Below are 16253 nucleotides of genomic sequence, written 5' to 3'. Positions count from 1 at the left end.
ATTTATATCCCGCCCTTCTCCCTAAAGGGACCCAGGGCAGCTAACAACATGTAAAAAAAACAGATTTTAAAAAACATTAACACATAACAGATAAAAACATTTAAAAAAACATTAACAGAGGCCATAAAAACAGTAGTCAGATTAAAAGACAGAATAAAAGAGCAAGTCACAGAGGAATCAAGCCTGTAAAAAGCTAAAAGATGTATAAAAATGTTAAGAAGGCCAGAAATCAGAAGACTTGTATAAACAACATTTTCAGGCCTCGCCGAAAACTCTCAAGAGAGGGAGCCATTCTCAAATCAAGAGGAAGGGAGTTTCATAACGTTGGTGCCACTACCGAGAAGGCCCTATTTCTTGCAGCCGCCTCCCGGACCTCCTTGGGCGGCGGCACTTGTAAAAAGGCCTTCTCTGATGACCTGAGAGGGCAAGCCGGATTGTACGGGAGTAGGCGGTCTCTAAGATATCCTGGCCCAGAGCAGTATAGGGCTTTAAAGGTCAAAACCAGCACCTTGAATTGGGCCCGGAAACAAATGGGCAGCCAATGTAGCCCCCAGAGAAGCGGACTGACAGAGTCAAACCGCCTGGCTCTGGTGACCACACGGGCCGCCGCATTCTGTACTAATTGTAGTTTCCGAACTGTCTTCAGGGGCAGCCCCACATAGAGCGCGTTACAGTAATCTAACCTCGATGTCACCGTGGCATGGATCACTGTGGCCAGGTCTGCACGATCCAGGTACGGCCGCAGCTGGCGCACCAGCCGAAGCTGAGCGAAGGCCCCCCTAGCCACAGCCGCCACCTGGAAATCCAGGAGCAGCTGCGAGTCCTAGAGGACCTCCAAGCTGCGAACCTGCTCCTTCAGAGGGAGTGCAACCCCATTCAGAGCAAGCCGATAATCCAGCACCTGCATCGAGGATTTCCGAACCAGGAGAGCCTCTGTCTTATCCGGATTTAATTTCAGCTTGTTAGTCCCCATCCAGTTCCTCATTGCTTCCAGACAGCGCTCCAGGCCCTCAACCGCCACCCTGGAGTCTGGAGGAAAGGAGAGATAGAGCTGGGTGTCATCAGCATATTGATGGCACCTCACTCCAAACCCCCGGATGACCTTTCCCAGTGGTTTCATGTAGATATTAAATAGCATGGGGGACAGAATTGAACCCTGCGACACCCCGCACCTCAAAGGCTAGGGTGTCGAACAGGCATCCCCCTGCACCACCATCTGGGACCAACCCTCCAAGTAGGAGCGGAACCACTGCAAAACAGTGCCTCCAACTCCCAACTGGGCCAATCGGCCCAGAAGGATACCATGGTCGATGGTATCGAAAGCCGCCGAGAGGTCCAGCAGGATCAACAGGGACGCACTCCCCTTGTCCAGTCCCCGGCGTAGGTCATCCACCAAGGCGACCAAGGCAGTTTCCGTCCCAAAGCCCGGCCTGAAACCAGATTGAAAAGGATCCAGATAATCCGCTTCATCCAAGACCCTCTGGAGTTGGGCCGCCACCACCTGCTCAATTACCTTGCCCAGAAACGGGATGTTGGAGACTGGCCGGTAGTTATTCAACACAGTGGAATCTAGGGAGGGCTTTTTCAGGAGGGGGCGAACCACCGCCCGCTTCAAGGGTGAAGGTATAGTATAGGTGCAGAGATGGAGGTCTGGGCCTCGTGCACAAGACCATGAGGATGAGTTTGGAGAGATCAGACCAGGTGCTCTTCTAAGCTAGCACTGCATCTCTAACAGTGGCAATCCAAATGTCTCTGAGATGCGCATGGACAGGGCACGATGTAGATCACCATCACCCAGGTTTTTATGGCCTCCAGAATTTGACAATGAGAGGCCTCCACCCTCATGAATGAACACGCCAACACCGACTCTTAGCAATCATGCCGAATAGCCAAAAATACAAATATCCACCATGAACTGGCCATTTTTTAAAAGCCCCCCAATGAAAGGCTGTGTCACAACAGCTTGTGGAAACAAAGTGAATGCCTCACGAAGACATCCTTCCTTTTTGTCTGCCTTCAACGGGCTGCCAATTGATTTAATTGGCCGACACTTTCAACTGTTTTCAGAAAGAGAGAATGAGAATAATTTCCCACTGTTCATGCTCTCCCTCTCTCTCTGTCTGACTAAATGCAACACGCAGATGTCTGCAATTAAATGCTGACGGCTGCTTTCTTAAAAGAAAAAAAACCCACTGCTTTGGGGGGTGCCATTTCAAGCAGAGAGGCAGTGGGGGAAGGAGTGCTTAACTCTTTCTGTGAGCCCCCACTTCATAACTGCTAATGGCCTCCTACTGGGTTTCTTGCCCCTTGGATGCCAGATGCATGTGTGTCCTTGTAAACAGAAGTGACTTTGGGGAAAGAGGCTACAGCCAGTCTTGTGCTTGGGCCAGACAAGATGTAGGTGGCTTGTAACCTGTGATGGACTTTCTCTCCATAAATCTGTCCAACCCCCTTTTAAAGACATCCAGGCCAGGTGCCATCACCACATCTTGTGGCAAGGAGTTCCACAGATAAATGACATGCCGGGTGTAGAAATATTTCCTTTTGTCCATGGGGGTGACACCATGAGTTCTTGCACGGGGTGACGCCAAACCTAGTGACGCCTTTGATGCAGATATCAAGTGTGAAGCGGGTTCAGAATGCAATATTAGGACATGTGCCTTGCATTCATGCTCAGGCCCTGACATCCCCAGTTAACAGGACCTCAGGCAGCATGTTTAGGAAAGGCCTTTCGGACAGACACCCATGAAGTCCGCAATTAGGGCTGGTCACCTGCTTGCCTCCATTTCTTCAAGGATCCACATTACAGGACTTTCAAAAGCTTCCATGCCTGCCACTGGCTCCATATTTTGCAAGTTTGGGCGCTGTGATTTCATTTCTCCCACAGAGGCCTTTGGTAGTAAGCCCTCTTTGATGCTGATCTTGCTTAAAGCAGCTCTTCCCCGTTGCTGTCTGAAAGTTTGTTTTCAATAGCCCAAGTGTTTGAACTCCGGGGCTAGACGTGCGGATACATACATTACACGCAATGTAAACACTCCCCCTGCTCCAGAATCAACCATAATTATGGAACTAAAACAAGTCTAACTGTGTTCCCATCATTAGGGCATTTCATGGTGCTTATCTGTTTAAGTTGGAGGCCCATGAAAAGATCAGTACATTTACTTCAAAGGGTGGCTTAGATTGCTTTCCCAGGGACAGGCTTTGCATGGATTAAAGCAAGGCATATTGCAGCCTTGCAACCACCATGCTCATTGGTCATGCATTCACATATAACTCTTGAGAGTGCACTGGTTGAATCATGTGCTTTTAAATACCTCGACTCAGGACCTCAGATTGCACAGGGCACATACCCAGGATATTCTAACACAGACTAGTTATATTGAGGGACAGTGGCATAGCTCGCCACCCTGGAGCCTGGGGCAAAGTTCAAAATGATGCTCCCATGGTTGGCAACCTTCAGTCTCGAAAGACTATGGTATAAGCCTACAGCACCCAGTATTCCCAGGCGGTCTCCCATCCAAGCACTAACCAGGCCTGAGTCTGCTTAGCTTCCGAGATCAGATGAGATCGGGCATGTGCAGGGTAACAGCTGCTTCATGTCACACCCAGAAGTGATGTCAATACCACACTTTAAAAAAAAAAATTGAAAAATTTATGGAGTAAGGGGAGCAAACAGCCACAAACTGCAATCCCCACTGCCCCTCTTGAAAAGAGTGCCATTTTTCGCCAGCACTTTTTGCAAGAGGCACAAGTGGTGATCAAGAGGGGTGCAATTGTACGGCCCTGTTGCCCCCCCCCAATTCCACCACTCAGCCTTCTTGCAAGCTCAGGAGCACCAGCATCACCTGCCAGTCAACGCACATAGCAGCATGCACTTCACCACTGTCCTCTACCACCACCTCCTCCTTGGCAGCTGTGGTTTATTGCAATGTACCAAGCCAACAGGATCTTCGGAAAGGCATCTCTGTTTTTAGCATCCCAACCACCCAGCCAGCTAAGAACATAAGAAGAGCCCCACTGGATCAGGCCATAGGCCCATCTAGTCCAGCTTCCTGTGTCTCACAGTGGCCCACCAGATGCCCCAGGGAGCACACAAGACAAAAAGAGACCTGCATCCTGGTGCCCTCCATGGAATCTGGCATTCTAAGTTCTAAAACCTAAAATCAGGTGGCTGCACATTACACATTATGTCTTGTAACCCATGATGGACTTCTTCTCTAGAAATTTGTCCAATATCCTTTTAAAGGCATCTAGGCCAGATGCCATCACCACATCCTGCGGCAAGGAGTTCCACTGACCAATTACACGCTGAGTAAAAAAATATTTTATTGACTGAAAATATAGTTGCTTTGCAGTAAATGGCCGGGAATGAAAAGCAGCAACCTTTCCCCAAGTGCGTGGGAAGAGGATCACAAGGGCAAAACTGGAAAATGTACTCCCCCCCCCACCATTCTTGTCATCTCACATGCTCTCTGAGCACAGAAGAAAAGGATGAGGCAGTGTTGGATGGAGCTGTTGGACAAGTAGTGGGTAAGGGGCAGTGGGGGGTGGACACCACTCTTGGAGCACTGCTCACCTGTTTGCCATCACCTCTGAACTGCCTCTTAGGGTGGCTTTGATCTCATGGATGGGCTGCTCTTGGTTATGTTTAACACACCCATCAGCCATTATTTTACACCATCAGAGGAGAAAAATAATTATGGCTGTCCCTTTTCTTCCCCATGCACTCTCTTCCAACACATATTTATAGGTGAAGAGTAGATACTCATCAGTGGTCCTATTATGGAATGCCTGTCACACGTCTACCAGCAATGAGGTTCTATGAGACAACCTTTACATCCAAGATGTGCTTTTCTCTCTGTTGTGGCAAAATGCAACACAAAGGAGCATATGATTTCCTTGAAATAGAAAATAGTGAAGCATCATTTGACTGATCATCCTATCTAATCTTATGACATCTACAATCATGGGTTTGGTTCTCTTTCACCATTCTCTGATGCTTAGATGAGTATCTAATTTTCTAACTGTATGTTTTTTTTCTTTAATTATGATCTTTATCTTTCTTTTAACTTTCTTTGCGGTCTTTCTTTATAATCTTTATAAATCATGTATTGATTTATTTTACTATGTAAACCACTTTATGATTACGCTTTTTGAAAAGTGGAATATAAGTATTCTTCATCATCATCATCATGATCTGCCTTTTGGAAAAATAAAACTTACTTAATAAAGCTCATGCAAAAAGAAGGCACTACATAAAAACGGGTTATTGTAATTATGAATGAGAGTTATTTATTCATTGATAGTAGATAGTAGTTTTAGCTGGGCACTCCATCTTCTGATTTAGGCAATTGTGTATGTACAAACTGATCCTAAGAACACAATCCTATGTATGTTTACTCAGAAGTAAGTCCCAGTGTGACCAGTGGGCCTTACTCCTAGGAAAGTGTGCATATGATTGCAAGCTAAATTTTTTTTAAATTATGTGAACAGATTACTTCCTTGAGCAAATTTCCTTTGACTTTCCTGTGATGAACATGTGATTTTGTGTTCCTCTTTTGGGGACTCTGTGATTTATCATGGGAATGAATTTATCTATGTTCCTCTGATAAATGGGAACTAAGTTATTCAAACCCTCCACTCCCAGGGCTGAACCTTTTGGATACTTGCCTAGTTACTCTTGCATTACATTAAAGATCAGACAGTCTGCAGGTGACAAATTTTCAAAGGCCTTATTTACTATCTATGTTTGCCCTCTTGTGTTCAGACAAGAAAGCACCACAACACCATCACAGAAGCCTACCACTTAAAGAACTCATTAGGAGACCTCTAATGCAAATATAATATGGGCTTTAGTAATGAAATTATTACATCTTCCCTATTCCTACATTTTTCTGATTAACCCCCCCCCCCCAAGTCCTGTTAAACTTTTATCCTTCACCAGGAAACAGTTGCAATTTCACAGTGATGCATATTAAACATGAAGGAGGGGTTGCCACTCCTCTTTGACAATGGTTATTCTTGAAGGGTTTGACAATGGTTATTCTTGAAGGGTTGTTCAAGGGAAAATCGCTGGAGCAGTGATTTTCAACCATTTTAATCTCATGGCACACTGACAAGGCACTAAAGTTGTCAAGGCACAGCATCAGGTTTTTGCCAATTGACAAGGTACACGGTGCTGCCAGTGGGGGGCTCACAATCCCATTGGCCCTACTAATAAATGATCTTCCCCCAAATTCCTGTGGCAAACCTGTGGACCACTCGCGGCACACCAGTGTGCCATGGCACAGTGGTTGAAAATGGCTGACCTGGAGCATACACATTGTCCAAGGGTCACTGGGTATCTTCATGCAACCACCTGGAGGAAATGCTTGCAGGGTGTCTACCTACAACTTCTCATGCTGCTGCAATGTTCGTTCTGCACTTACATCTTATTCATTATATAACTTCCTGTGAGCTTTGCCTCTCCATCTCCACCACAGGAGCTCAGCCTCCTCTTCTACTCAGTGACTCAGCATATTCTCACTTGCTGCCCCTTATGCTTGAAATGCCCTCCTAGAATGTCTTTGTCAGTGGTTTTCACACATTAAGCACTGGGACCCACTTTTTAGAATGAGAATCTGTCAGGACCTACTGGAAGTGATGTCATGACAGAAGTGACATCATCAAGCAGGACATTTTTAACAATCCTAGGCTGCAATCCTACCACATTTACCCAGGAGTAAGTTCCATTGACTATCACTGTTAAAAGAATATACATAGTAGCTTATTAAAAGTACAGATCTGTAACATTTTCCCAAATGCAGTCACATACCATGGGAGCATCAAGTCTAATAGATTAAAAATAAAATATTGTAATGAATGAGGACCCACCTGGAACTGGCTCGTGACCCACCTAGTGGGTCCCGACCCACAGTTTTAGAAACACTGGTCTATGTGATTCTTCCTTCCAACTCCACCTTTTTCACAAGGTCTTTGACTTAATGGTCTTAGCCTGTATACCCAACCACAGTTCTTATGGCCCAATCCAATAATGGATTGGGGTGGCATGTGGAGGGCTTTTTGACAGAGGAACACCGTTCTGGTGTCATAAAATGGCCTCCAGTGGCAGCCATTTTAGGTGAGCCGCCACACTGGGTAGCAGCGCTGGAGGCTGCTGGTGGACCTAAAAGATAGATGCTACAGTGGCAGGGATGGAGTGAGGCAGGGAGTGTGGAACAGGGGAGTAGAGGAACAGGACTGGGGAAAGTATCAGCAGCACTCACCTGACAGATTGTCATTCTTAAAAGTGGGACCCAGTGCTACATTTGAGAACCATTGGTCCAACATTTTTAACTGCTTAATGTTCAGTTACGGTTCTATTTGAAATTTACATAAAATATCAGAATACAGAGACTCAATGGAAAAAATGTTGCTTATATAAGCAATTCTGTGCTCTCTAGAGCTATATTTCCTGTCTGGCTGATAATTTCTCTGCGGTGCTGTTATTGTGGTACTTTATATAGAATAAGACAGATTCTGACCCCAAAGGGCTCACAATCTAACATTCATATGAGCAACACAATAAGGATGGCAAAAAACAGGGCAAAAAAAGTGTATGATTTTTCAGGCATAAACAAGGAAAATGTATGTGATCATGTAATTTATGTGGATTCTGGCTCAGTAAATATTATGTACATTATTATCCTTCCTTCAAGGAGGCATACCACACATTACTTTCATGCCACTGCTCTGAGGAATAAATCACTGATCCAACATCACCCAATAAATGGGGTGGCTGAGGGGGGATTTGAACCTGGATGTTCCCAGATTTGATCAATGCTTTCACCAAAAAACACACACGCACAAAAACAAAAAATAAAAATTCATATAAAGGTGAGGTTTGGTCACAGTTAAGTGCCGCCCTTGAAACCAATTAATCTTTAAATAAATTAATAAACTTTATTATTGATTATTAAATAAATTAATAAACTTTATCCTGCCCTTCTGTCCCAAAAGGACCACCACAATACTTTAAGGTGCCTTAGGGTGCAATCCTAACCACCTTTCCAGCACTGACATAGCTGTGCCAATGTGGTGTGCACTGCATCGTGCAGTGGGGAGATAGTCAAAGGGGGCTTCCTCAAGCTAAGGACATGTTTGTTGCCTTACCTTGGGGGCTGCATTGCAACTAAGTCAGTACTGGAAAGTTGGTTAGGATTGCGCCCTTAATCATTGTAAAGTGCCTAACTCTGGCTGGAATTATGCCTGCTTATAATATTTCTCATGTCATATGTTTCAAGGCTAACACGTTATTCCCCAAATATGTGCACTGCAAACATACAGCAGGGGAATTCGTGATTTGCTTGGGGCACTTAGTGAGACTGCACTTGCTCCCAGTGTGGAAGGGATTGTCACTCCCGAATCGGCCTTTTCAGCCACACTAGACGCTGTTCCAGAACCACCTTTCAGAGCGCGATACCATAGTCTTTCAAGACTGAAGGTTGCCGACTAGAGACCAGCAGGTGTCGCTGTTGCAATAGTTTTTCGAGAATCTTTCCATTATTGCCTGGAAAGAAGTATAGAGCAAGGACCAAGTTAGACTAGACCTCAAGATCCATATTGATGATGAGCCTTTCTGGGATGTCAATTTTGGTCCTGAGAGCAAAGGGTCAACTTTGACACATGGTGAGAGCGTGAATGGAAATGATGGTGGTTGCATCAATGGGTGATTAGGTAACACAGGCCAACACACATTTTGCTTCCTTAAACGTTACACCAATTCCTTGGTATATTTGGGGTGCTGATTCAAAAAATGGCATCCGTTTTACCCTATCACGTCTAGTTTTGGAGACACGGCATAGCCTCTTTAGTGAATGGTTCAAGTAGCTTCCTCATGAGGAAGCCTACACCATGGGTTCCTCATGAGGAAGCTGCTTGAACCATTCACTAATGAGGCTATACTATATATGCAAAACTAGATGTGGTAGTTCAAAGCGGATGCCATTTTTGGAATTGGCACCCCAAATTCATATCAAACCACCATAAAGTTAGGGAAAAACTTTCCTGACCCTCAAATTTTGTAGGCCTGTGTAACCATTCTACTTACTAGCCTGCACAGGGCAAACAAAAACATGCAAGGGTTTGATTCCCACTTGGTCTCTCAACACAAGAAGGCCCAAACCTACTCCATTTCAGAGACAGAACTGGAGTGGGTGATTTCAGCTCTTTAGTATGGGGCAAAAGAATGAGAGAAAACATTTGAACAAGGAACTTAGAACCTAATCTTGCTGGGAAAAGACAAACATTCCCTTCCCATCGTCATTTCTTGGCACCTTGCAAAATTCCTCTGTTTAAATATACATCCCAGTTCAAGTCCCTGCTGATACAAGACTGCCTTGTGTGATATTTCCTTGACCAGGCAGTCATACAAGGGTAATCAACATGGCTACTCTCAACTCCGGCCCCCAGGAGAGGCACTGCACTGGTGTGGGACGAATCCATTTCCGTTGCCTCCAGGAAGAATGAAATCCAACCACGCAGAACAGCTGCCCCGCCCACTACGCACCCACCCCCCAACATATGAATCAATCCTGTGGGTGGGTGGTTTCATACTATTTTGGAGAGGGGGATTAGTTGCTTGCCATCAGTTGAAGGGTGAGAGTGACCTGTGCATGTATTTATTGTCATAATTTACCACTGAAAATTTGCAAGGGACTGCATAAAAGTGAAAAATTAAAGAGGCCACAGGCTTACAGACTTAAAAAGTAAAGGCAATACAGATTCAGGAGGATGTGACTTTCTTAATGAGATGGCTAGATGAAAAAGCAGAGTGTTGGAGAGTCTCCATCCCAACAGGTCACTCTCTAAGACTGGGATAATTCATTGCATGCACACTCCCTGAGATGATCAGCCAGGATTTGGTGACCTGACATTCCACCTTCAGGGAACTTTGCTCCTTAACTATATGTATGTGAAGCTGCTGAGTTAGACCTCTGGTCCACCTGGTTCAGTATTGTCTATTTACACTGACTGGCAATGGCTCTCCAGGGCTCCAGAGCCACTGAGTCTCAGTCCTTCCTGGAACTGTCAAGGACTGAACTTGGGACTTTCTGCATGCAAAGCAGGAACTCTCTGTTCTGCTTCTCTGTGCAAGAGCACAGCTGAAGTTAGCATGGCACTTTCGGGTCTCCTTCCTTCATGCAGCACTTCCTGGACCTCATCACACACCTTGCAGCGTTCAGGAAGGCAATCACAGCACATCTATTTAATTAGCAATTAGGCACAAGAAAGCAAGCAGCAAATGCAGTGGTCAGAGCCCAGATAACCTGTGTCATTTACTGGTGATCTAATTTTCATCATGGAGGAAGTCATTCAGCTTGTTTAATCACACCCATTCAATCAGGTCTAGTGATGACGACATTACTTAAAAAAAAATGTGCAGGATTAATTCACCATTTGCAATTCACTGTTTGGGTCAGCAACAATCTTAATGGGCCAGATTCCAAATGAGTCACACTTCTTTACTGTGTAAAAGGTGGCTTCTGGGAGAGCAGAAAGATGACCCATATGCTCTATGCCAGTGGTTCTCAAGCCTTTTAGCACCAGGTCCCACTTTTTAGAATGATAGTCTGTTGGAACCCACTGGAAGTGATGTCATTAATAACCTGGTAGTGATGTCATGGCTGGAAGGGACATCATCAAGCAGGAAAATTAACACCCCCAAATGTCAAAACCAAATCAATCAAGTAAATTAAAGGTTCACAGTAAGTTTAAATTTTTTTTTAAATAAAGAAGAACCCTCCTAAGCCTCCCAAGCAAATGCAGTCACATACCATAGTAGCATCAAGTCTGAAATATTAAAAATAAAATACACATTGAAATGAATGGGGACCCATCTGAAACTGGCTCATGACTCACAGTTTGAGAAACACTGGTATGCTGTATTCATACAGCAGACATCCAGATGCGCCTTTATTCTTGCTGCCATGATTGTACTGAGTTGCCAGTGAAGCAGTTTCCACTGACACATGAATTCCTCTGGATGCTATCCCAGGAAGCCCCTTGAAACAGGATTTGGGAAACTGGCTTGTGGAGAATGGTCATTTTTGCACATCTCTGCATTTTATTCTATTTCTTTTTTTTCCTTTTTTTACAGGCTTCTGAACTGCTGGCTCAGGCCAGCTGCATGCATAGCAAATAGCTTAGAATGTGAATAGCAGGCATTCTAAGCAGGAGAGGAAATGGGAAAACATGACCCCAGGGGTTTAAAGTTTGGAATCTGGCTGCCAGGGCATAGCAGCATCTGAAAGAGGAGCCAGGAAGGAGTGGAGACAAGAAGTGATGACACACCCAAGAATCAGTGTATTGCCTACAATTGGCTAGATTCAGAGAGAGCCATCCGGAAGCAAGCAAAGGTAGATCCTGCACTATTACTGGTCACTGACATACATGTCTTGGTAACCTCTGCATATGTGTACTGTAACAGGCTCCATCCTGGGCTGCCTTTGAAGGTGGTTTGGAAATGCATTTTTCCATAATGCACATCTAAGAGTCAGTAAAGGATCATGATTTGGTACTGTCATTGTTCTGTTTTTGCTTTGCAGTCTGTGGTTTGAGATGAGTTAATACGGAGGTACGTTTTGTTGATCCCCAGAAGCTGAGACTGAGTGACACAGAATGGTATTGTGAGAACCGCACTGCAGTCCTGCAATGTGTCTCATTGCCATCTCTCTCCCTCCGCTCTGTCAGCCCTTTTCAATGAACACTGCAAAAAGTAATTCAGTTTATTCCTGGACCAGGGCTAAACTGGGTCAAGGCATCTATTAATCTACTTTGCTGCCTCTTGATGGTAAAACTGCAGCACTTGCAGCTGAGCTCACAGCCACATTCAGCATTTTACCTGGGAACATGGTGTCTTTTTATTTTTTTGGCAGTGTGCATGCAATCTGTGACCCTGTCTGTCCTCTTCGGAGTTCAGCTGTGCCCTTCTCCCTTCACACAATGCAGGTTCCTTTATGAAGACCATGAAAGCAATCATCTTCTGGTTATGATGGCCAAATGTTTGGGGCAGCAATTTTCAACCTTTTTCATCTCATGGCACGACAAGGAGCTAAAATTGTCAATGCACACCATCAGTTTTGCGACAACTTACAAAGCACACCATATGGCTGAAGGGGGGCTTACATCCCCAATACCCCGACTAATAAATGACCCTCCCCCAAATTCCCACAGTACACCTGTGAACTATTTTCAGCCCTCCCCAGCAGGTGGCATTATAAGACATCTATCTGCTACCTGGGGTCAAAGAAGATTTTTGTAGCCCCCTCTCCAAGACAAATCAAATTTAATTAAGTAAATAAATAAAAAGTGTGCCCTTTATTAGTTAGAGGCACTATGCTGGGATATGTGCCAACTTTTTCACTTTTGGTGCACTGCTGTGAGGCAGATAGCATCTTTTCCATGATGCCATCTTGATGCCATGATGCCAAATGGAAATGCATCTTTGAATCCAAACCAATATGCATTAATTTTATTGCATGAATAAGGTGAAAAGTCCCTGTTTTCTCACCCCTCTGTCCCCAGTCAAGTATTGAAGTCTTAAAGATGGCCTCCATTAAGAGCCAGCAGCTGGTCTATTGTTTAAGTTCCTTTGGCCCAGAAGGCATCACTCTAATGTGTCCATCCCACTGGAACTACCATGAGCCCAGATTGGTAAGGCTGCCCAGGTGGTCATGACTTGACCAATGAAGCGGAATAGTGTCATCATCCAACAAAGGTCATGGAGTCAATGCTCAAGCACCTTGCTGGGTGTAGGAAATTCTGGGTTGATTGCTTAGTTCACATGTCTTGCTCCTCTTAGGCCGTGTTTTGCCTTTCTACTCACTCTTGGCAAAACACAATTTCCAAGACTAAGAAATCCAACAGTTAAAAAAAACAAACCTGGAAAAGACCCTGAGCAAACAGCTCAGGAGCATGATGAGCCTTCCCATTTCTGTGCATTAAGAACCATTTGTTCGCATATGGTATTTTTTGGTTTTAAAATAAGTGTGGAAGTGAATTCCACCCCAGTCATGTCTGTGTCATTTATTTATTTATTTATTTATTTATTTATTTATTTATTTATTTATTGGATTTGTAATCCATCTTTCTCCCCGAAGGGCACCCAAGGCGGCTAACAATCAAGTTAAAAAATACAAGGCAGATAAACATTAAAAATACAAAACACTTAAAAACAATTAAAACAAGATAAAATACATAGCAGCAGACTGAAAGCATGCAGTAAAAGACGTAAGTTATAAATTAAAAACAGCCCTTATAGTGCCTCGAAGGCTTTCCTGAATAAAAAAAATAATCGGGCTATTGCAGGATGTGTCATGCTCTCTAATGTGTCAAACACCTATGTAATCATCAGGCAGCAACCCCAGTTCTTTGCCAGCAGACTAGTTAAGGATGTGTGCTTAATTTAGCAAGTAGAACTAGCAGGCCTTAGCAAGATGCTTCAAAGGCAAATGTGACCTTTAACCTGTTACCTCATGTTCCCAGCCTATCCAGTGGCAGCAACAGCTGAGAATGCTGGGACATATCAGAAGACCCAGCTGAGGTTTGAGCCTGGTATGCACGACAAAAGACATACAATGGACTTGCTTGGGGTGTCACATGAGCCGAGAAGGCTGTAGAAAGGGCGCGCTTTGAAGCGCTTCAGAACACAGCAAGCCACCTCCTCCCAAGTCATACTCTTGATCCACAGAGCTTCGTATGATCTGCACTGACTGGCCATGCTCTCCAAGGTTTCAGATCGAGTCTGTCCCATCTGGAGCTACCAGAGATAAGCACCTGGTAGGTGCTTATTCCTGGACAAAGCAGATACTTGACTAGAAAGCTACAGCCTGTCATTTAAACCCGAGTAGTCAGTCACCAGCCTTATTGATTAAACAAAGAAAGTGTTGCGTAGGCAGGTGGTTGCAAGACATGATGTGGACCCATCACGGAGACTGTCCACGGAGCCAATCGTCTTATGAAAAGAAGTCACCAAACTGAAATCCTTGAACAGCATTGGATGTGCGGCAGTTCCAATGCTGATTAAACCCTCTCTGTGCTTTAATAAGTCATTCTTGGTAATAATTGTTTGAGATCATGATGGGCTAGCTTTCCCTATGCAGCCCTTTGACTGTTTATCTAGCTACTTTAAAGGGGGGGGGGAATAGAAAAACCTGAACCAAATTATATGCTGCACACTTTATACTTGCTACTAAGTCAAAGGTCTACTTCTTCCACAATTAAATGAATGGTTTTTCAAGATGGGACTGGTTGCCCATATAATGATACTGAGCAGTACTTATAAGGATGCCTGAAGGGAAATGGCATCAATGCTTTAAACACCCCTTAGTTGCCCTGCATGAATTTTTGAAAGAAGCATATTGATGGGAATGTGAAGGCAGCCTCCACAATTAAATGAATGGTTTTTCAAGATGGGACTGGTTGCCCATATAATGATACTGAGCAGTACTTATAAGGATGCCTGAAGGGAAATGGCATCAATGCTTTAAACACCCCTTAGTTGCCCTGCATGAATTTTTGAAAGAAGCATATTGATGGGAATGTGAAGGCAGCCTTCACTTTTTAATACAAATGAATGCCTGCAGTTGTTTAAAATGAACCTCAGAAGTCAATTCCTAATGCTGCACCAAATCACATCAGTCTAGTGGATCAGCTGAGGGCAGATCGACAACCCGACTTGACAGGCTCTCACGTCAACAGACAACCCACTCCAAGAGTTTGGGGTGAAATGAGCTGGATCTTTAGATGAAATATAATAAGTTTCAAAGGAAAAATAAGTGGCAGTTAAAGAAAAAACCCTAGTGAAGAAATGTAAAGTCAGTTTTTGTTGTTGTACAGTCTTAGAGCCCAATCCTATCCAACTTTCCAGCACCGGTGCAGCCTCAATGCAGCCCCAAGGTAAAGGAACAAATGTTCCCATGCCTTGAGGAGTCCTCTGTGACTGCCTCCCCACCACAGGATGCAGTGCACACCCCATTGGCACAGCAGCACCAGGACCGGAAAATTGGATAGGATTGGGCCCTTAGTGGAGCAGGCTCTGGGGGTGATACGTGTTTGCACTTCAAAACGTATCACTACATCACTGCTAGTTCATACTCAAAATTGTGCAAGAGCCATGTTTAAGGATGCATCTAAACCCAGCAATTGCAGTCCCTCCCTTCCCAACTTAACACATAATTTTTCAATTTCTTCCTCACGCACCAGCTGCACAGGTGCTTGTTCAGCCAACAGATTCACAAATGCTGAACGCTTGTTCTGACGGAGAAAATATATTTAGCAACTGCTCGGCATGAGTCAACCTGTAGATGTGACACTTGCAGAATCCTCAGGGACTGCTCAGAAAGGTCAGCCTCTGGAAGGGGGCATTGACGCATATCACTCTCACAGTATAAAAAGTGACACTTTCTCTTTTGAACAACACTGTACAACACTGAATAACAGTGGGGAACTCAAAATATGAATGGTAATTGCTGTGCCTTTTCATTTCATGGGTGGTTTTGTTTTAAAGCCGGCAATTATAAGTCTATGGGTTCATTGATATGTGCAGTGACATCTGATAGCATTGGAGTTTGCAAGGTCTGACTCAGAAATTCAGTTTCATAGCAAGCCCACTCAACTGCAATTTGCAAAGGTCATAACATACCAAGGGGGAAAAATGTAATTTGAATCCAAAAGACTATGTTTTCACTCAACCAGATTAGGAGGAAATGTAAGTGTCCCTTTGCTGTTATGGGAAAGTGCTATCCTGGAGCTACATTTCATGCATCATGTTCAAGAGCCTGTTACCATGTGCATCAGCTCAAATGCACAAAGCATCTCCATCCCAGCCCCACATATCCATGGCTCCTGTATGCTGAATTATGCTGTAGAAACAACTATGTACCAGGCAGAATTTGCTAGAGTTTTCCTGTTGCCCTGAGGACAGGAGGATTAGGAGCTAGAAAAGGAAGGAAAAGAGGAGCAGACACGGATATGCTGAAGTCACTGCGCAAAGTCATAAGTCGAGTTGCAAGTCTCTGACCCGCTGAATTGAGTTGATTTGTGTTGACATAATGGCGATGTCATAACTTGTTCTGAGCCACTATAGCAGCCATTTTCAACCACTGTGCCATGGCACACTGGTGTGCCATGGGAGTTTGAGGGATGGTCATTTATTAGTAGGGCCATTGGGGGAAGTAAGCCCCCCATCAACAGCATGGTGTGCCTTGTCAATT

At 44.5% G+C, this 16253-nt stretch overlaps 1 long non-coding RNA gene across 1 annotated transcript in view; it reads left to right on the top strand.

Annotated features, from left to right (window-relative positions):
- Positions 1-11557, top strand: part of LOC136659423 (uncharacterized) — a 65906-nt gene extending 54349 nt beyond the window's left edge. The window contains exon 2 of the long non-coding RNA XR_010794843.1: positions 11138-11557. This is a non-coding gene — a long non-coding RNA (uncharacterized lncRNA). The remainder of the gene's footprint in view (positions 1-11137) is intronic.
- Positions 11558-16253: the final 4696 nt, after the last annotated feature.

This window comes from Tiliqua scincoides, chromosome 8 (genome assembly GCF_035046505.1).
Source record: "Tiliqua scincoides isolate rTilSci1 chromosome 8, rTilSci1.hap2, whole genome shotgun sequence".
Lineage (NCBI taxonomy): Eukaryota > Metazoa > Chordata > Lepidosauria > Squamata > Scincidae > Tiliqua > Tiliqua scincoides.
The sequence above is the reverse complement of the archived record's forward strand: the minus strand, read 5'-3'. Positions and strand labels throughout refer to the sequence as shown.